Source organism: Electrophorus electricus, chromosome 6 (genome assembly GCF_041902795.1).
Source record: "Electrophorus electricus isolate QZ-2024a chromosome 6, ASM4190279v1, whole genome shotgun sequence".
Classification (NCBI taxonomy): domain Eukaryota; kingdom Metazoa; phylum Chordata; class Actinopteri; order Gymnotiformes; family Gymnotidae; genus Electrophorus; species Electrophorus electricus.
In genome coordinates this window covers 29,345,864-29,368,148 of record NC_137502.1, presented here as the reverse complement: position 1 = coordinate 29,368,148, position 22,285 = coordinate 29,345,864, and the positions used below count along the sequence as shown (strand labels likewise).

General features: G+C 43.8%; 1 protein-coding gene across 1 annotated transcript in view; it reads right to left on the bottom strand.

Moving 5' to 3' along the window:
- Positions 1 to 22,285, bottom strand: part of LOC113586480 (retinoic acid receptor beta) — a 101,549-nt gene that overhangs the window by 69,492 nt on the left and 9,772 nt on the right. The gene's annotated exons all lie outside the window — the stretch shown is intronic.

The following is a 22,285-nucleotide window of genomic DNA, read 5'->3' as shown; positions in this document are numbered from 1 at the left end:
GCTACCAGTTTAAGCTTGTACCTGAGACTGACCAGTGGTGGGAGGTTGGAATTGCCTTCAGAGGTGCCTTCATGATCAAATGACCATGTGACATCTACAAATTATGGCTGTGAATTTTTCTAGCACCTGACTCATGAGGGAAGACAAGCGCGAGACTAGTGGGGTTCGACGTGGGGTTATATAGAGGGGGAATAGGAAAAGAGTAACCAAAGGGGGCCAGTGGCAATTCCAGATAAGTACAAAGTTTTAATTCAGATTTTGACTTTCAGCTCAATCGACTATGCTTTGTGTGTGTCTGTGTGTGTGTGCGTGCGTGTGAGTGTGTGTGTGTGAGAGAGAGAGAGAGAGAGAGAGAGAGATCTTTGACTGTACCACAGGGCAAAGAGGCCAAGGACATTACATAATAGCATAATTAAGTAGTTTGTTTAAAAACAGGACGTTTTTAAAACAGGAGTCAGGAAGAGGCTTTTGCAAGATAAAGTCTGAACTAAATGTCACCAATTCTGTTCCGACACCATGCCGTCCAGCACCCAGGCTCCTCACCACTTCCTGGCATGCAGCCAGGCACAATATTGTTTTATTTCCATGCAGTGGCTCCAGTGGGAAGACCATTTCACACTTTGCTCCATATTTTGCTCCATGATGCTCAGGAGCAAAACTTCCTCCTGATCTGAGAACAGACTCAGGGCCTGGGTCTCTGCACACAACTCTCAAGGAAAACGGCAAGAGCTAACCCAGAGGTCAGTGGATGCACACGTATGTCCCCTCTTCCCTGGACTTCTCATGGTGCACTGTGTGTTTTTGTCATGAATGAATGTCAATGTGTTTTTACAAGAGCAGCAGAGAGACACCAGGCATTGTCTCCATTTTCCTTGTCCACACACTCAGTGTGTGTACAAGTGTGTGTGTGTTTGTGGGTTTATAAGGGTGTGCATGGGTGCATACTGTATATACGTGTGCAGGGGATGAACCGATCATCATCTGTCTATGTTGCTAACATGAAATACAGACAGAGACTGCACATCTGCACTGCTCAGGATCTCACACAGGCTCCGTCTTTCTTCATAAGCTCTCCTTTCTTGAGAACTTGCAGGGAAGCATGTAGTGGCTTCTACTTGTGGCACCGCCCTGTGCCGGGTATGACTCATCTGCCGCAGTGAAACCCCTGCTACTATTCCCTGGGCTGGGAAGATCTCCTCAGCAACTGGCTACATCCTCGCTGACCAAACAGTATGGTGCTGACCCAGACTTTTGCTCAAAGTCAAGTTTGGGAGAAAGGCCGGAAACCAAAATGTCTCGCTTCTGGTTAATGCAGTGTTCACTTTGACGAGTTTGTCCACCTCTCTTTTCACCATGACTGCTACGTCACACTCATGGGGGGGGGGGGGGGGACTAGCTAAATGGGGGGCTGGACTAGCTGTAAGGACATGACATGAGTCAAGTGGTCAAGCATCCTCAAAAATGTATTCAGCATCCACCTTAACACTAACCACATGATCGAACACTTCAGCTCTCTTGTCAGATTATCTCACAAACAACAGTTTATGGGCCGCACCCAGAGGCTCCGGTGCAGGCTGCAATACATACACAGGCTGTCTTGACAAAGAAGTACTCCAGTACTCTTAAGTTCATTAGCAATGATTGCGGGGCAGCTCGTGCTCAGAGGCCTTCTCCCTGCCAAAAACTTTCCTCGACTCGGTTTTCTCACGTGTTCCTACCTCCCGAGCTCCGGTGCAAGACTCTAGAAGAATAGAAAATATATGAGAATTGTTTAAAGCAGTCATCCCTCTCTGCATACCAAAAATAGGCCCTCTATTCACATTTGAATTTTTTTTTTTTTTAAACATGATTTGAGAAGCACAGAAGAAAGCCATTTATCTAACTCTGCCAACCAAGCCTCTCTGGCATGCTTCCAAGGAAAAGCACACACATCTCAATAGCTTTAGATCAGGGGCAGAATTAAATAACGCTGTAATTACGACATGTGTCACTTTAATTGTCAGACCGGGGAGGAGTGTGTTTGAATCAAAACAAAAGCTTTTCTCCCTCGTTAATTTGGGTATATGAATGTCTTGTCGCTGAACTGCTTGTTTCCTCTGAACTCCACCATGAGTGCTGAATTTAAATGAATAAACATTGCTGGTGGAAAAGTGGTGTGTAAAAACTAGCAGAGAGAAACAGGCTGGGAGGAGCAGCAGGCGAAGTGAGGAGGTGAGGGAAAGGGGTGAGGGGAGGAAAGAAAGCATGAGGAGAGGTGCAGAGTTTGAGAATACCCAGATTATGATTTTTCTTGCGGTGAATATCCAGCAGAAGAGGCGTTCAGACATACGCTCTGTCTCTCTTTTTCTCTCTTGCAAACACACACACACACACACACACACACACACACACACACAGAACCAGGCTCTTCTGAATCATTTATACAAGGCTCCTACAGCATCTTTCGCTTTCTAGAGAGTTCAGCCTAGCTCTCGGTCTTTCTATTTTCTCTCTCTCTCTGTCTTTATCACAGACACTCCAGTGTGATGACAACTCCATCTTGGCCTTCAGCAGTGAGACGGGCCGTGTCTCCCTCTGACTCATCCAGTCCCCATCCAGTCCCCTATCTTACACCCTCTCCTTCATCACTAATCATCTGTCCCATTGACTGCTGCTGGTTAGTTGGGCGCTCACAACTCTTAATGTGGTTGGAACACAATGCTGACACAGAGGAACCCTCCGGGGCAAACACTCACATTTCATCATTAAACATACCTCGGTTTACGTATTGTTTGAAATCTGCGGATTCTTGAATCCGAATTATCCAGCAAATTAACTACGACCAGCACAATGACCTTTTGCTAATTTGACCCTGATTCTGCACAGCCACATTAATTCCTTGTCATGTGGTGTAAACATATTTTGTGTTAAACTGCCTGGCCTGCTTTATGCAGTGTAGAGAACAAAAGGCTTGGGGAAACGGATTAAGGTGGGTCAATGGCGTCCAGCTGCACACTGCCCAACCAGCAGCTGGGTGTCTCTGCAGCACTGGAGCCTGGACAGTTCTTTGGATCAAGAACTTGCGACCCCGGGGTCAGAAGTGGTTGGGTCCATACATGCGTGCTGATTGGGGGGGGGGGGGGGGGTTATGACGGGCACAACCAGAGGGTCAGTTTAAACATCATTTGTATTAACAGTAAAGGCGTTTGGTCCAGTGTGTACTTAATTAAACTAATATCTTAGAAAAGGCCCTTTACTCAAATATACTTAGTGGTACTTTCATGTAGAATTTATTCCATTATGAAATGTTTTTCAAGAAAAAGTAAGCTACTATAAAGTGCAAATGTGGAACTACAGGACTTCAAGCCTTGTTGAAGCCTTGGATAGTATGGAAACCTCTGGAAAAGAGACTGCTACACTAAATATTACCCTAAATATTCATTCCCTGACTTAAGCCTTGCAAAGACTTTGTCAAATAATGAGCATCTAGCTTTCTACAGAATGGTCAAAAGTATGCAAATCATTCATCATAGATCACTTAGAAATTTTAGCTATTGAACGTCAACTTGGCCAATAATCTGAATACAGAGGGAGAGAGAGACAGAGCGGGAGAAGGAGGAGAGAGAGAGGGAGAGAGAGAGAAAGAGAGAGAGAGAGAGAGAGAGAGAGAGAGAGAGGACTGCAGCAGAGTCACCACGGCGCGATGCCTTTGTAGGTGCAAGAGTAGAGAAAAATCAGAGATGGAGATGAGGCATTATGAGACAAAGGTGACGTTAAGAAATGCAAATGAATGCTGCATGGCGAAAGGCACAACTGTGACGATCAAACCAGCAGAGCTGTGAGTTCCATCTCTGGCAAAAATACCGGGTCGCCCCGCGTTCCCCTGTTTTCTCTCAACCCCCCTCTCTTACTTTCTCCACCCCCCCCCTCTCTGTCTCTCTCCTCTCTCTTTCTCTCTCCTTCTTCCCTCTTTGTGCAACCTGCCAGTAATCCGTGACACAAAGCGCAGGGTCCCCCAGGATCAGTACATCAGTTGAGTGCCAGCATCAAGGGAGGCAGCAGGAAGGAGATTAGCGGGGAGCAGAAAGGAGGACCCGATTCATCACGAGGACAGTGACACCTCGATTGTGCCAGGAGACGACGCCCCCCCCCTCCCCCGTGCCCCTCGCGCATCACAAGGCCACGTGCCACGCTCAGAGCAAGGCCGTCGAGACGCGGGGCCATGCCTCCATGTGGTTAGGTGCGTGAGTGCATAACGCTAGAAATTACACTATACAATAGTGCACCATGACCTCTGGCTGACCTGACTGAGTTCTCTGATGCAGTGTTTTCCATACTGTCAGCTTCCTGGTTTATGACACGGCTGAATCAGCATAAACATAAGCTTATTAGCTTTCTGGGTCATAGCATGTCAAAAAAAAAAACCTTCTGGACAAAAAAGCACTTGATGGCCTATATATATTTTGACTGAACATTAGTTCCAGTTTAACAAAGGTCTCAGAGACACTGCTTGTTTGTAACAGATGAAAATTTGAACACTACTGGACTTGGTTTTAATGGATATTTCCAGTTGGAAACTGTTTGCTATAAGCTGGCAGTCTAGTTTTGCACGTCAGCCAAATCTATAGCAAGGATCAACAGCGAAAAACAACTGCCTGCCCAATATGACCACTTAAACGGAATAATCTCGAGCAGAGAGCTGCCGCAGGCAGCTAATCTGTGCTTTATCACCAGTAGCTGCAGATTAGAGGAGCATAGAAGAGTGATCTGTTCACTTTGGACCATGACACTGAACTACACATTGAAAGCCCAGTGAATCATAACGGTCCACGCGCTTTTGATTTTACAGACAGAGAGAAAGGAACAGAAAAGTCTAAAGAGAGGGGGGATGGTACAGGGAGAGAGAGAGGGTGAGAGAAGGGCAGAGAAAGACAGGTGTGAGGGTAGAGACAGAGGGAGAGAGTTGTGTGAAAGCAAGGGAAAGAGAGGGAGAGACACATGCATGTGTGTGTGTGTGTATGTGTGTGTGTGTGTGTGTGTGTGTGTGTGTGTGTGTGTGTGTGTGTGCACGTGTGTGTGTGTGCATTCATGTATGTGTATGATGCATGTATGTGTGTGTGTGCACGTGTGTGTGTGTGTGTGCACGTGTGTGTGTGTGCATTCATGTATGTGTATGATGCATGTATGTGTGTGTGTGCAAGTGTGTGTGTGTGTGTGTGTGTGTGTGTGTGTGTGTGTGTGTGTGTGTCTGATCAAAGCGCCCTCCTCTTGGATGAACTCTCCACTCATCCCTCCAAGGAGAAGGGGCTTGCCAAGAGGCATGCCACTTAATCCAGATGTTCCAGCAGTCGTGCCCACCACACGGCCCCATTAACATCTCCCACCTCACACACACTTCATACACACACGCATGAAAACAGCCTCTCCTCCATGTGCTCCGTCTCTCTTGTACACACACCATGCAGCTATGTGATCTCGGGCTTTCTCAGTGTACTCATTCACAAAGAGGCCAGATGTTGGGTAGCATGGCATGGTGCCATTCGGCTGGCTCTCCCACCATGAAAGAGATAAGCTCACCACCCTGCCTACTGCCCACACGAGGCGTCGTGCTTGTGAACTAACACGCTGTGACCGCTGCAAAGCGCTTATTCTGCCCTGAGACGCACAGCCCAACGTATGACAATTTTTGGAGGTTTGGGAAAGGATGAAAGGGAGGGAGTTTTAAGAGCATACATCAGGGCTCAGCAGATATTTGTGGGAAAAAATCTGTAGAGGTGGGGATGGGTTGGAAGCTGAGTGGAAGGTATACCTATAGGATGTGCTAGCGCAGCAGTTCAGCAGAGTTTAGGGAAACGTTGCGACAGTGATGCGCAGAGAGAGAGAGTAGCACAGGGTAATCATTTGAAAAGGTGCTCACATTACTCAAAACACAAGATGATGCACATTCAGTAGACTTATAAGAACAAATTGATTCACTACCATTTCACTACCAACTATCACATTACAAATATCATTCCTGAACAGTTTGAAATGTATTGTTTCTCCAAAATACTTGTTGTTAGTGATTAACATAATAAGGGTTGAATAAAAATATGACTATGAGTGAAATTGTGAGTGTGGAATAAGATATGATAAGATGATTTCAAATGCTTTGAACAGTGGTAGTGTAGATGCCTCACAATGCTAGGAATGCAGCATTTGTGACTAACAGCATGCCACAAACTGTTCAGTATTCCCAACATAGTAGATGGCTGTCTAATCTTCCTCCATAGTGTATTCCTTTGTCTTCAGTTTCTCTGTGTCCTGCCTGCCAGTAGACACTTACCATGCCTTCGTGCTTAATGATCAGGAGACTATATGTTTGATCGGGGGATTGGCTCAGGGATATCAGGGCGTGGTTCCTCCAAACAGTGCGCTGGCAAGGCTGCGGTCTTTGACCAATCCTGGCATGTCAAGCAAAAATGACTCGTCCTTCAGTACAGCCTTTAATCCTATCAAAGCAGGGGAGCATAAGAACATCACTCTTGCCTCAGACCTGGCGCCCACCTATCAACCCGGTTCATGGCACCACGTCACACTTAAACCGCCCTTTTAAGCGTCTCCCTCCCTACAGTGTCTGTGAGGCACTCCCTGTCCCTCAGTCCTCATATTCACTCTATGAAGGGCAGTCTCAGATTACTCTTAACTCAAATTCGGCCCCCCTCGGGGTTCATACACCAGAGCCACCTGAGGTCTCTGTGATTGCGCCGCATTGCCCGAAAAACACGCGGGGCGAAAACGCATTTGATGCGCACTGTTCACCTTCTCAGTCTCCTGTACCCGGTTCCAGTCAGCCATGGTGTAGAAAGTCCTATTCCTTGTTTCTTTTTCTCCCATTTCCTCGCCCACCTCATTGTCGTCAGGCCACGGGCAGACAGAGCGGGCCACCCCCCCCCCTGTCGCTGGAGGAGAATGCAGGAGTAATGAAGCATGTGCGTCAAGGCTAAATTCGCACCATGTGCCAAAACTTGGTTCTAGCGCGATGCGCTCTGCTTACTCTCCTTGCTCTCCTTGGCTTGAATGGATTGATTTTTTTCTCCCCCACAGTTTTCACGGTGACAGCATGGGGGGGGGGGGCAGAGGGAGAAAATGAACAGGAATGTGAAAAATGAAAATGAAAGACAACAAAAGCAAAAGAAGGTGGGTCTGTTATGGTCACGGGTTTGACGCGCGCAAGAAAAGGTCGAGAAGAAAAAGTGCAATCAAACAGAATGAGAAATGCAGCAAAGCTGTGAGCGGCAGGCAAGAGGCAGAGCGAGCCCTGGGTAAATAAATGACATGAGCTAAACGACTGCTCAGATAAAAACGAACCTCTGACGCAGTCTGACCAAGGAAATGTGGAAGCCTAAAACCTCAACAAATCTTGAATACTGAGGTCTAAACCAGGGCATTTGAGTGAAATTACAGCCTCTTTTTAAAAGCCTGAGAAAATGATTAGCAAAAAGTTAATTTTATTAAATAACCATATTTTGTGGACTTATATTTTGGAATATGTATCAGACGGGGCAGGGGTTTCATTTTAATTAATTCAATTCTGTTTTCGGCCAGATAATCCGAGGGCAAACTGAAATTCTGCTTACAGCTGACTTCAACTGATATGTAAGCACACATTTCAAATAATTCATTTAACTGACCTTCTACATTTAATGCATTTTCTCAGTTACTGGCAGATGGGGAGACCAGGCCACACCCCTGGAGAGAACAGTAATCCTGCATATGGCATGTCATCGTTAAGCAGGAGCAGGGTCATCAACCATATTATTCCATCTTCTGAACCATGAACAATCACAATGAAATGAACATCTAAGGCTTTTCTAGTTTATTAGCAGTATCCCACTGCACCGCTCTCAGTAGGACAACTGCGAAGGACAGTCCCCATTCAGTGATTTTACACGGGAGGCCAAGTGGAGGGCTTGAGAGAAAATAGCATGAAGGAGATGGAGGACATGGCAGTGGACCTAAAAAGTCAAATCCCAGCTCACTGGACTAACTGTGGTGAGGCTGAAACAGTGATAAGTGCACAGTTGTGCTGCAGCTTCTGCACTCTCTGTTACTTTTTTAGCAAAGCCTTTTAATAGAGATTATACAGGTTTATATTTATTAGTAAAGTAAGTACCTAGTACTAAATCTCTATGTCTATAAAAAATCTATCACAGACCTAACTGAATGTTATATATTAAAATTAAAAAAGCGAACAGTTTCCTGGCTGTTCTGAAAGTGCATGTCTCACTTAAATAACATGCCAACAATGTCAGTCATTGTCTTTGGGAGGTAGTGAACTGTGATTGTACAGATCTGTGAGAGGTGGTGAGCTGTGATTGTACAGATGCTGAGGTATTTAGAGGTCTTTTGGGACCAGCATCACCGCTAGTTCAACTTTGTGAAGCAAACAAAACAAAGCTGTGAAACTCCTTCACAAACCAAAATAGTTCTTTCTCACACACACATGGTGAAGACGGAGAGACCAAAAAAGAGGTTAGAAATATCACAAACACCACATCTCTCAAACATTACAGAAGATGTTAAAATGCTTTAGGCTGTCTAGAATCACTCGGGCCCACTTGAGCACAAGTGACCTCAACATCAAGTCTGAGGAACCTGGTGTGCTCTAATATTTAGTTGCAGATTGCTTTACCCAAATTCCAGGGTCTGAGAATATAGAAGGAAAAATGCAATGTTTGGGAAGTTGCAATGAAAGATTTCTTGAGAAGAAATGGTGTGGGGGATGGGTGGTGTTTGCTTTTGATGAAGACTGGATTGGTTTGGGTTTGAAACAAGACCTAAGCAATATGGGTGAGTTACAGGGTCTGATTTTTATGTACTTTATAACCTATGAAACCTCAAATGCTGTATATGAGATTTACAGCTATGTCAATTTAGGTCCTCAAGTTGTGGTATACTGTGGACCCATATAGGCACAATGGATTTAAAGATGCACTTATAGGGAAATTTGGTCCAGGGGTTTGTGTTGGATGTCTGAGCCAAAAAGTCCTATATGGTTTTTTTTTTTTCAAAAGTTCTGCTGAAGCAGGGATGAGACACCATTTTCCTAGAAGTGAATGTATAAGTGCTGACTGGTGATGTTTATACTAGTACATGATTTTTGCACCTATTTTTGCTATTTGCAACAGGGTCTTTTCTTTCTCAATGATCAAATATTATTGGTCAGCATATATTCCAGTCAAACCCATAAGCCCATAAACCACTTCAGTAAACCAACTTGGTTTTACAGTGTAGACATGGCTAAAGTGCTATTCGGATTGGATTAGTTTATCAGGGGAATGGTTGTAATGAAACATTTTACATGTCTCCTCGGTGATGAAACTCATGCATCCGAATAACTTTAAAATTATCACAGGATGAGCAAGTTTCTAGTATTTTCTTTGAACCCAGATGTTTGTCACATGATCATGTGATCACGCTTCAGTCAAAACATGTCCTCCAAATGGGCAAAAAGGTACCAAATCTACTAACAGGGTTCATTATGTTTGCTTAGAGCGCTTTAATTTATTATTTATTCTCCCATTATCCTTTAGACTCATATCTATTGTATTATGTTAGCAGTTTGAATATGAACAATTGTAATTGACACGCCTTCAGCCTCCAACCAGCCTACAGCTAACCTTGTTCTCCAGAATCCTCCTGTATGTTCCCATTCCCCTGATTATTAGTGTTTGTCTAGGTGAAGTCTTTTTAAGCCCTGTCTTGTGTTTCTAAGACATTTTCCCATTGTACTTACATTTTGCACTTTTGTTTTGACCAATGCCTGTTTTCTCCATTGTTGCACTTTTGCCTGCTCCTAATCTGGTTTGTTTGCACTGTCTGTTGCCTGCTCTGTTGCTGTTCTTTGACTGGTTACTGACTTTGTGTTTGGACTACCCTTTGTACTTGTATATTAAACCCATTGAGTTTTACCTGTATATGACTGTGCCTCTGACTACAAAGCCTGACAGCCTTCTCATGGAGTTGGCAGGGTCTGGATCCATACTGGACCAGCTCTGGGCCACTGACTGGGTCAACACCACCTGCATCTCAAATCATTAGGCAATATGGTAGAGGAACTGTCAAGAAAGACCCATCAGTTTACTGCATTAGTCCCCTCTGTAATGGAACTCACTCACCATCTAGCACCAGTGACTTCCAGCGAGGTGAGAGTGTCTGGTGCTACTGTTTTTTCTCCACCAACTTCAAGATCTTCATTTCATGTAGCACTGCCAGATAAACATAATGGCAATCCAGCTGGCTGTCAGAGATTTTTACTGCAGTGCTCTTTGTATTTTGACCACCAGCCTCCATGTACAGTTCGCATTACACTTATATCACTGCTGTGAGGTAGATTGTTAGAGAGGGTCAAGGCTCTGTGGAATCCAGGTGGTGAGATTATCAGACACTATAACCATTTTACCACCCAGTTCTGTTTTGGTTATGATCATTTCCACACCAGTTGCACTGCTACTGAACTTGCCTGTAGAGATGACTCTAAGACATTAGAGGAGCTCATCTCCCTGTCTATTTGCCTTGACCACCTTCTTCATGAGAAAAGGGGAACCAGCCACCAGTCTTAAACCTTTTTGTCCATGTTCGGATGGAGATGCAAGTCAATGCAAGTCAGACGCAGAGACAATCTGCGTCTCAGATTGAAAGACAATGAAAGACAATCCAGATATCATCTTGGGCTATGTGTCTTTTTGGGAGGGTCAGGGCATATAGTATGTGATTGTCTCACTCATCCCAACAGAAGTTATGCTCTGGGGATTCCCATAGGCATGCCAAGGATTCCTTCTATGCCAAGGTGGTGAGTAACCTCACCTTTCTGTCTATTTATCACACATTTATCTTTGAAACAGAGGACTTTCCAGCATTGATTGATCCTGGAGCACCAAATAGGGTCTGGAGTGGTCAATCATCATACCACTCCCATTATAAACTCCGTTGTAGCTGCATTCATGAGGAAACCCTTTTCTTGATTTTAGTTTCTTGTGCACATTATCCCATTGTCTTGGGCAATCCCTGGTTACAAAAACATAATCCTCAAATCTCTTGGGAAACACCGGATATTTTAACCTGGACTGAATTTTGCTTACAGAACTGTTTTAGTGGGCCCTGTTTAATATTAGCTTACACCTTGGTGGAGAGTCCTGAAACATTTAATTACTTCTCAGTACCTGAGGAATATCAGGACTTGGCAGATGTATTTATTAAGGGTAAATTAGCGACCTTATCACCACATCATCCTTACAACTGCACTACAGACCTGGTAGAGGGTAGTGTATCTCCCAGAACTGGTCCTTATCCCAGGACTTGGGGATCAGGTATGGCTCTTAACTCAAGACTTATGCCTTAAGGGGAGTGGTAACCTCCGTTATCTGGGTCCATTCCTGATTGCAAAACTTTCCACCTGTCTCTCCTGCAGCCATATATTGCAGGGCATTTGTGCAGTTGGAGTGCTAAGGAGGCTCCCCACTCATTGGACATGGCTCTCTAGCCTATAAGGTATATGAAAGATTCTGGATTCCAGATGAAGAAGAAATGAGACCCAGTACCTCGATGACTGGGAAGGTTGTGGTGCAGAGCTGCAATGCTGCGATCCACGGAGGGGTGTTCTAGATCCTGTCTCTTGGACTTTCCATATTCTCCCCATGTCTGCATGGGTTTCCTCCCACAGTCCAAAACATGGAGGTTGGAGGTAAAAATTGGCTACCCTAAAAAAATTGTCCTGGTGCTAGTGTGTGTGTGTGAATGACTGAGTGCCTGCATGTCCCATGATGGATGGTGCTCTGTCCTGGGTTTTATCCACTCTCCCCTTCCTGCGCATGATGCAGTCCCCCAGAGGGCTGTGGTTTCCAGTTAAAAGTATAATGTGCGCAATTGGTTGCTATTTCTTACTGGTGTTGACTGGATGTAAAAGTTTTGTGTTGACTGTAAAGCATCCTTGGGTTCTGAGAAAGGTGTTATATAAGTGTAACTCATTCACTCATTCTCTCCTCTTGGACTTTCACAGGGATCATCCAGACAAACCTGCTCTATGTCCCAGGGGCCGTCCTCATAGATGTTTGGCTTCATTGGCCATGTCAGACTCCTTGGGGGGCGGTGGGAACTATCACGTCTTCAGCCTCCAACCAGCCTACAGCTAACTACATTTTCCCGAATGCTCCTGTCCGTTCCCATTCCCCTGATTATTAGTTTCACTCATGTCTAGTTTATCCCCATGTCTGTCTATAAATACCTTCCTGTTCCTGTTTGTCTTTGTGAATTCTTTTTAAGCCCTGTCTTGTGTTTCTAAGCCATTTTCCCATTGTACTTACATTTTGCACTTTTGTTTTGACCAATGCCTGTTCTCCCCATTGTTGCACTTTTGCCCGCCTCTAGTCTGGTTTGTTTGCACTGTCTATTGCCTGTTCTGTTGCGGTTCTTCGCCTGGTTTCTGCCCTTGTTTGGACTACCCTTTGTACTCATATATTAAACCTATTGAGATTTACCAGTGTGCGACTCTGCCTCTGACTACAAAGCCTGACAGTTATATTAGTTCAACAGAATTTAACATTAAGTCTTTAAGGAACTCACAGTGATTCAACTGGTAAGTAATGGCTGTGATTAAAACTGCCCCTTTAATAAGCCTGCAGGATCTTGCTCTTCTCATTGATTTTAGTTTCTTTGTTCTCCAGATAATGCTCTCCCAGGTAATGTACAGAGTGGAAGATTGACCATCTAGACCAAGTAAATGATTGAGTGACTCTTCAAAAGCATCCATTTTTTCATTTCATGATTCAGGAAGGTCCCTGGTCGATCCTTGTGCTAAATATGGCTAGTAGCAGCAGTCAAAAATCATCACGTAGCCTTAAAATTAAAACATTTGAATGGGACTAAAATTATCAGGTACTGAGGTGAAAAACTGTAGATAATTCTACCTGTAATTTTCTCAGGGGAGGAGGGAGAAAAACACCAACATGGCCAATCCAGAAAAAAACATCACAGAGGAAACTACCCCAGGATCGCATGCAAGTTTAATCCTGTCCAAATATGTTTTAAGACATTGTAATTGATATTTTAAAAATTGTCATGGTAGACTGCTTCTCAGTGTAATAGAAAACAAGATGTGAAAAAGTACATGATGTAGCTTCATTATAAAATAATAAACAAATATTTGATTACACCCTACCCTATAACTACATGTTTTATTTTCTCCATTTTATCTGAAGTGATAAACTGACATTTCTTTTATTACCAGTACACATTAATGCCTTGGCATTAGTGAACATCCTGCTGCACTGTGGGTTTTTAAATCTCTACATTGTCAAATATACTTCCTGCCACTCTTCCTCATGTAGCCATCTGCCTGAATGATGTGGTTCCAAGAGGAAAGAGGGCAAGTGATGGAGAGTACATTAAAGGCTATAATACCACATGACTGGACTGCTAAAATGTTCACCCCTTTCTTTAAGAAAGGCATGTAGTGTGAGAGAGCAGGGCATCCAGAAGGGAACCATCCTGTGCATGAAAGAGCAGGTGAACCTGAGGAGGGGACCTGAGGGCTTTGAGAGGGGATTGTCCCCCTTATGATAAACCTTGTCTTTGATACCCCACCCTGTGCTCAACTGTCCTGATTCCACCTTTCAAACGTTCGTTAAGGCTTTGGGAGGCGGGCCTGCTCAAGCTTTGCTCCACTGGGTCAGTGCTGCTCTCTTTCTGACCTCTCGGCTACAGACAGCTAAGACCAGGAGTTAGATGGGATAAGGGTTAGTGAGGGCTAGTGAGACAAACCTGGTGGAGCAAAGTGAGCAAAACGAAGCCCGGTGTTGGATGGGGCTTTTCTGTCCAATCCCTGTGGGACTGGTGTCATGTTGCAGAAGGGCCTCATGCATTACACTACTGCTGAATTGGACTTTTGGGAAACATGCAGTCTTTCCAATTGCCTTTCTGATTAAGTATTTAAAAATACTCAAATAACAGAACTGTAAAAAAAAACCCCAAAGATTATTACAAAAAAAAAACTCTGGTAGATGTAACATGCACAAGGTTGAACATGGAGGTATCAAGCACAGATATCTTGTTGTGTATGGCAGAGAAATTCAATCACGACAATATCTCCCAAATGGACCACTTAGAGTGAAGGGCATCAGTGCTGACAGAGATTTTCTATAGCAGGACAATCCTGGCAGCTCAAACGAGACATTTTGCAATGTAAACTGATTTACTTCTCCTGAATTTGGACTTATGTTCTACATTCGAAGGCTCCATTGCTCCACTGCAGAGTTGGGCTACCATTTGTATGTTATGAAACTGACCTAATTTTACTGGCCCTCAGCTTCCTGCAGGCATTGATACGACTGTTTTTCTGCCTAAATAATTGATTCTCGACCCCACCCCCCCACCTGCCCCCAACACAGAATAACTATATTATATGCCACTATATGCTAGTTTCTCATAGACTCATAGGGTTTTTTTGTTATTAGAATCATATCATCTTATTATAATGTTGACTCATCTCCATATTTAAAAATATTCAAAATAAAGAAATGAAATCCTACCTGAGTCAGTGGGGTAAAATATATGTCAAGGAAAAAAGAGGTAAAATGTCTACAGGACCATATTGAGAAGGAAAAGTTCACAGTAAGTTGTGTGTTGGATAAAGCAATCACTTGTCTTGTTCTCTCTCTCTCTCTCTCTCTCTCTCTCTTTATGAAATACAAATCCTCTGATTTAGCCATGCATTGCATTGCTAATTACCCCAAGTGACCTTGTCAGGAAGCTGCTGCAGTATGCCGGCATGCCTCACCTGTGCACACATGCAGCCTCGTTTCGACTCGCACACACTCTCATGTGAAAAATATTTCCCCCACATCTCCATCATCCATCCATTTGATCGAATTCTAATTCGCGGCTCTTATATAACACTTCTCATAGTCTCAAGGAACAAGGTGACTTAAATGTAATATTTAACCACTTCGGCATAATCATATGCACACGAGTACAGCAACCCCCTAATACTCCCACCCCTCACGCTCCTTTCCTTCACCTGCCTGCACCCCCAGCTTTGGAGCCTGAAGACTTATTCTCCGGTCTCTATTGTGTTTGACACCTCGGCTCGGCTGTTCCTCCTCCAGGCCGGATTGGGGGATGAAACATTCAGAGCAGGCGCCTGGCGCCCGACTCCGTGCCTGCTGCTGTGATAACAGCCTTCTCGCTCTAATTAAGCCCCAGCAAGCTCCTCTCCTGCTGCCTGAAGTTGGGGGTGCAGGGAGGAGGGGGGTGGCCAAGGAGGTGGGGGGATGCCCATCCAGAAAAGTGCTGTGCCTGCCGCTTTGGCCCAGCTCCTGAAATATTAAGATGCCGCTCGTTGGAACGACTGGACTGAGGTGAGCAGTTGCTGTCTGCTGTTCAGCAGCTTCATATAAATTGAATGGCCATGGTGGCTCGTACAGGCAAGTGTGTGTGTGTGTCTGTGTATTCTACCTCAGGCAGGTATACAATGGATTTATTCTAGAGGTACATGGGATTTTCTTGGCCATCTATTGTTGGATGTTGATGGGTGCCACATGGTCCTATCCTTGGGCCTCTATTTTTTGTATAGAAACAGATGGAATAAACGAAGAAAAAGGCACTCTTGGGTTGCATTGTTGTTGCATTGCTTAGAGCTGCTATCAGGAGCTACTGTAACTTGTGAGCCTGAATTTCATTCTCTAATTAAATAAATAAATAAAATGTAGCAATATGTATGCGTATGGTGTTTTCTACTAGTAAACTCAGAGCAAATAAGGTGCAGCTGTGTGCAAAAACAGAGAACTGGAGAGGGAACTGAATGACACCACCCAACAGTTAATCTAACCACACAAATGCTTTATTGAGCACCCTAAAATATGGAACATTTGTTCAACAATAAGATTAGAGAATGCAAATAATTCATTAGTCAAACTTCTACACCCAGTTCTTATAAGAGACAGATATCTCTTTGAACGAAGGCCTGATTGTTGTTAGCAGTGCAGCAGTCTGAGAACTGGCTATGAGCAATGAGGTCATGCGTTCAAGCCCAGCTGTTAACGTCTAGCTTCTACCATTGTGCCCTTGAACAAGGCATTTAATTCCCATTTGCTCTGTGAGGACTATCCCAGCAGCTGGCATCTGCAAGTTACTTTGGGCAGTAGCACTAGCTGAATGACATCATTAATTCACATCAGACAGAGAACCTCCTCCCATGCTACTGAGGAGAAAAGATACTGCCTTGCTTTAATTACTTCAACTGAAATAAAAATCTCCAATAAACATTTGCTCAAGCATATGCTTGGTTTTGTTATTCGTTTGTTTACACTGGAATTTTCAACATAATGCACAAAACTGCTGCATAAATTTCTCACCTTAAACTTTACAAAGTTTATTTATTTATTATTTATTTAAGGCTGCATTGTTTACTTCCATTTCTGAATTTAATGCATGACAGATCAACTACACTCAATGTGGAAATGCAATTTTCACACACAGGAAAAGTCACAACTCATTTAGACTTCTATTAACTATATCAGAACCATAAGCTAATCAAGCTAATCTTGGTTAATATACAGAACCATATACTATACATCTGCACATAACTTTATCACTTCATATTAGCTCTTGAATATTTGCAAGGCATATGTCGTTGTGAAGGCATACATACTTACATGCACACACACATATGCATACACACACACACACACACACACACACACACACACACACACACACACACACACACACACACACACACACACATTCAAATGAAGATAAAGCTTCATTTGAATTTTTTTCTCAATGGCTTTTTTCATAAATAGCCTGCCTATAAAAGGACAGGCTGGATATCTTTTGTATGTACACATATATGCATGCATAAATATATTAGTTTATGCTGTATTAGTTTATGCTGTACTCACAAATGTTTTACATAAACAGCATTTACAACTGCACTACACTACAGGTACACTGAAAGCATCCAGCTAACACCTGCCTTTGGTCAAAACATCATCATTCATGAAAGAGGCCAGTATAGGTTGACACAATGTATGCATGATACAGGACTCCTGTATAGTCAGGCAACTGAATCAGTGGTGCCAGGAATTTGTGGACTACAAGTTACAGCTGACTGCAAAATGTATGGCATCTTGTAATAAAGAACAGAATACATATACCTAATAAAAATACACACAGTGTATGTGGCAGTATTACAAAAATGTAAACATTTTCAAAGTATCTTAGCTATCTTAGCTTTTACACATACCAATCGTTAATAATCAGTGTTTTGCTTTTCTCATCTGTGCTGTAGTGACAGTAACAGAAAAAAGATTTAGCTTATTTTATTCAAATTCAGTAGTAAACATTGTATACTAAATTAAATGAGGTTGACAAAATAAAGTAAATGAGGTTGACAAACCATAAACTCCAAAACAGAAGTCCAGAACATGATAATTACTATTAACAGAGTTAGTGTAAAGGTGTAACACATCACGTCACAACCTGTTTTAGAATGACTTTAACAGCAAAAACCAGTTGGTGGCCCAATTTTGGGCATAAACAACATCTGGATACTGGAAAGCCGAACACAACCTAAAGGTTAACATCCTCCACGGTTACCATTCAGGGTGAGAAATGTAACACTTAAGGCATATTTTAGGCAGAAGGAAAACAGAAACAAGAAAACAGAAGGAAGTCTCTGGCTTGGTGTCATGTCCAACTTCCTTTCCCATGCTTTTCTCACATTGTTCAATAGCGTTAGACTAAATTTTTAACTACTGTGGGGACAAAAATCACCCACAATGGTGTCAAACCCACAAAGGTGTCATTATAGTAGCTGGTTTCTAGGGACTGAAATGATTCTAAATCGAGCGCTCTACCTGACATAAAGCGATAAATTCTTACTGCTATGGTGCTGCACCTAAAATGAAATCTATGAGTTGCAGGACCAGTCTGTCTTCATTCTCTGTTAATCACATTTTTCTCTCACATGAGGTAATACAGAATAGCTGTTATGGTAATAATGAATCATTGATCAGTGGCCACGAGCTTGAATCAAATCTGCACAGAACTGTTAATATTTATAGTCAGTTAATATCTGAATGCCGCTGCTCTGCATATTTTTGGTATAATAATCCATATTCCTCTGTGGTAATAGGAGTGATCATTCAGGCCTCCCATGACAATGGTCATTAAGGGGCAGCTTTACAGTGTCAGGGAGTCAAAACATTAGGTGACTCATGTAGAGGCGAATGAATAGCTGCCATTAATCTTTCAGCACCTACGGAGGGACTCGTACAAAGCATCTAACAGACTCGAGGAAGCAGGAGAGAGGCAGAGGGCGGGGGAAACAATGAGCTCTGCCCTCAGAGACGTGGGTCGCAGATTCTGTGGCGGCGGGAGCCGGAGCGGAACGGCTAATGTGAAAAGTATTGAGAGGAAAGAAACCACGGGGAGTTTTAAGGCTAGCCCGGCTCCTCTGAGAGGCGCTCCGAGTTATCACAGCCATTTGGATTCTGTCGGCATAATTCGACAGCACACTTGCGAAGAGAAAACGCATGAGTAAAACACTTGTGGTTAGTTGCAATGCGTCAGAAGGAAATGTAAACGGTAATTGGAGCTTGCAGATATGTCATATAATATGTCATATCCATTCCACTGACGACTAACAGTGTTGGAGAAGTCTATAGTGATACCTAACCTACATGACTGTGTACATATTTGTAACTGGTTTGTTTTCTTTTTTTGTCAGGTGTTCTGTGTGCCTTTCCTTTCCTCCAGCACCTATTCATCTGAATCTCTGTGATAGCCTTGAGAAGCTCTGTTTGCTTTTGGTATTTCTCAACTTACTGAAATAACATTGATATCAAACATCAACATAAAATCCATTCATAACACAAGCAGAATTGTCCATTATGAAATGATCATTTCTCACACACCAAAATAGTACTGTGTGGGACTATGTTGGACTGAAAAACGGTTCAGGCCAGAGAATGCGTCATGGCGACAACACCGCAAATGTAACCATCCCGCAGTTACATGGCAATGGGCTGTAACAGTGAGCTACAGCCTCTGGCAGGGTGGGATGGCCGTCGGAGAGTTACTACCACAGCTCCGGTAATGGGCCCTACTCTTCCCTAACCCTGGCCCACGCTGGAGGGAGCACCGAACAATTCACTACCGCCGTCGAGCTTGATTAACCTGCCTGTACTGTAATACTGCCGCTGTGGAAAGAGACAGAGATATAAGCCTATAGCAGTTGGGGGGGGGGGGGGGGGGGGCAGTGATTACACAGCCGGTATTCAGTGCTGTCTTTATTCAGCATTGGGTCTGTGGCAGTGTATTTCCAATGACATCTTACTGTGACAAAATTGAGTACCGTAAATGCAATGGAAAACATTGATAGCAAATAAAACCTACTTAAAAAAGAAAGAAACTATTTATATACATCAATTATTATATAATATATGGACATTCTACTTTGCAAATTCTTTCAGTACTAGGCAGTGCACAGTAAATGAGGCCCTTGGTATGAGAAACACAGACATATTTTTAAAAGATGATTTTCTTGAGGACACATACTTGTCCTCACTGACACAGTTTCCCTTTATGGCAGAATGATATATTTTGTAAAGAGAAATCATATGCATCTGTTCTTTTTATTCAGCTCACCATTTAATAGCACGTTCCTCTGACAAGGTCACCATGCTATTCAAAGCAGCAAGAACTATTCATAGCCAATCCATTTAGTTTTTAAGAACTACAAAATAGCAACTCCACTACTATCCTGAAAGAGACCCGTATTCATTCTCTCTCTCTCTCTCTCTCTCTCTCTCTCTCTCTCTCTCTCTCTCTCTCTCTCTCTCTCCTGACCCTAGTTTCACTCCTCTTAAGAACCCATATTAACAGTAACCAAATCTATACCTTCTTTGAAACTCTACTCACCACAGCCAGAAATGTGGCTAGTAAAATACTTCTCCAAACATGCTTTAATCTGGTTGGAATGCTAGAAATTGCATCCATATGTGCGCAGCTCAGATCAAAGTCTCTCTTCTCCACTGTGGCCCTGAACCAATCCAAGGCCAAGACTGAGAGCGCACGCGCATGTGTGTTCTCCCAGCTTCACGGCGGCACATTGTGAACCCACCGGATGTCACAAACAAGACGGATCCGGCTATAATTACCCCTCTGGCTGGCTGTCTTCAGTGCGAGGCCAGGGCTGGAAAGCTGATAAGTGAGTTTTTAGTTGTTCAGGCTTACACCTTCCAACCTGTTTCCCCAAGTACACACACCTAATTCACCCTTTCAGTGCCCAGGATGGCTAGCACGGCAGGGCTCTGACTGTGCTGCTGTAGGTGTATTGGCTTTGCCTGATCCACAGACCACACTGCAGGGACATGGACAGGGACAGGGACAACACCCCCTGCCCCGCCCTTCCTGCACCGGAGAGCTGGCCTGGCCGGGAGACATGTAGTCCTACACATGGTGACGGGTGGAAGTATCTGGAAAGGGAGTACACGGACACATGTGGGTACACCAACTTACACACATACACATACGTGCCTGCACACAAAATAAACTGCCCAAACACGTGGCATGCAACTCTGACGATGACCCTGCATTCCCTCAAACTTCATGACACACCCTTGCTCGCTCTCTCTCTCTCTCTCTCTCTCTCTCTCTCTCTCTCCGACACACACACACACACACACACACACACAACTGTACCACATCACAGACTCTAAGTTAGCTGTGTGGTACTGTTGATGACACAGAGCTTTTATTGCGGAGAGTTTTTGAGCCCCTCATCGCTTCAGACATAGAACAATCCCTCAGCTTGCCTGTGCGACGCACCGCCCTGTGCTGGCATTTAAGCACAGCAGTGCTCATCTATCTCTAATTTACACAGACAAGCAACTGCAGCGCTGTGCTAAGGAGGGAGGCCTGGGACAAAATCTATGCTCCATGCAAAATGAAAAATATGAAATTTATCAATTACAGGCAGGTAATTGCTTAGTGCGAGCAATTTCTTATCCTTCTTCTATTGATGCAATCTGACACTTCCTCTCATATTGACATATCCAGTGAGAGTGATGGCATGAAAGACCCCAGGAGGACCATCCATCTCTCCTGCCTACGTCGGCGTGGAAACTGCACACCCTAATGGTCATTTAAACAGGACACAAATCATCATCGGAGACAAATGTTCTGGCTGGAGAGCTGGTGGCACAAAACTCTCACTCTGCACCCCCACCCGCTACCCACTCCTCCGCTCACAACAGGTCTGTCGATCTAGTTGTGAGATGTTTGAACACTTGAAACCAAATTTACCACCCACCACCTGATAAAACTGCCATTGTATCACGTGCGAGGCAAATGGGTACAATTTGGGCAATCATCGACTGTTTTAACTAATTGGCAAAAAGGCAAAACTCTCCAGTCTGGTTCTATGTTTAAAGTTGTGTTTAAACCTGGGCTGCTGCAGTGGTATGTCAGTAATGAGCATTCCTTCAGGCTACAGGGTATGGGAATTGTACCTGAGCCACCCACAGAGAATATTCCATCTCTCCCACTTAGCCCAATTAAAACAGCTGTTCTCCTCCTTATTCGTGGGGCAATAAAATGTAATCACCCCTTCTCAGGGCAGTAGAATGTATTTGTCAGGGACTGTGTTTTTAATGCCCGTTTGAACTTCTGGTGCATACAGAGAAAAAAGCACAATAAGCAAGTGTGATGTTGCTCATAATTAAGGTCAACCTTAATTAAATTAGTCTGATCCTACTAGTAAACTGAGTCCTGCATTCAAAAGTCATGCATGTCTGAAGAGGTGTGCAGTAACACATGCATGTTTACTTGCAATGTTTATGGTTAATACTATGTAGATATTGGTAACAACAACTCAGGGTTTAGGGTCTGGAAGTAATGACATAAGGAAACAGTCAGATGAACTCCTGAGGACTACCATCACTGCACTGTTTAGTGTTTTGCCTATGCATATGTAGTTCAGCTCATCAGCTCATTGTAAAGTCCTGCAAGAGATGTATCAGGCACATTAGGGGGGGACCACTGAACTTCACTAGTATGGTCCTGCTGGTCTTGACTCCTGGATGCTGATGATCTGGACTTCTGGATCCTGCTGGTCTGGACTCCTGGATTTAGACAATACTGAAAAGCATGCATTTCTGCCCCTATCATGGTGTTGTGCAATGTATGCATTTCATAGTCTGTAACTTCATAAACTGGCAGACTGACAGGTGCAGACTTCTCCTTGGCGGCCCGGGGTCAGATT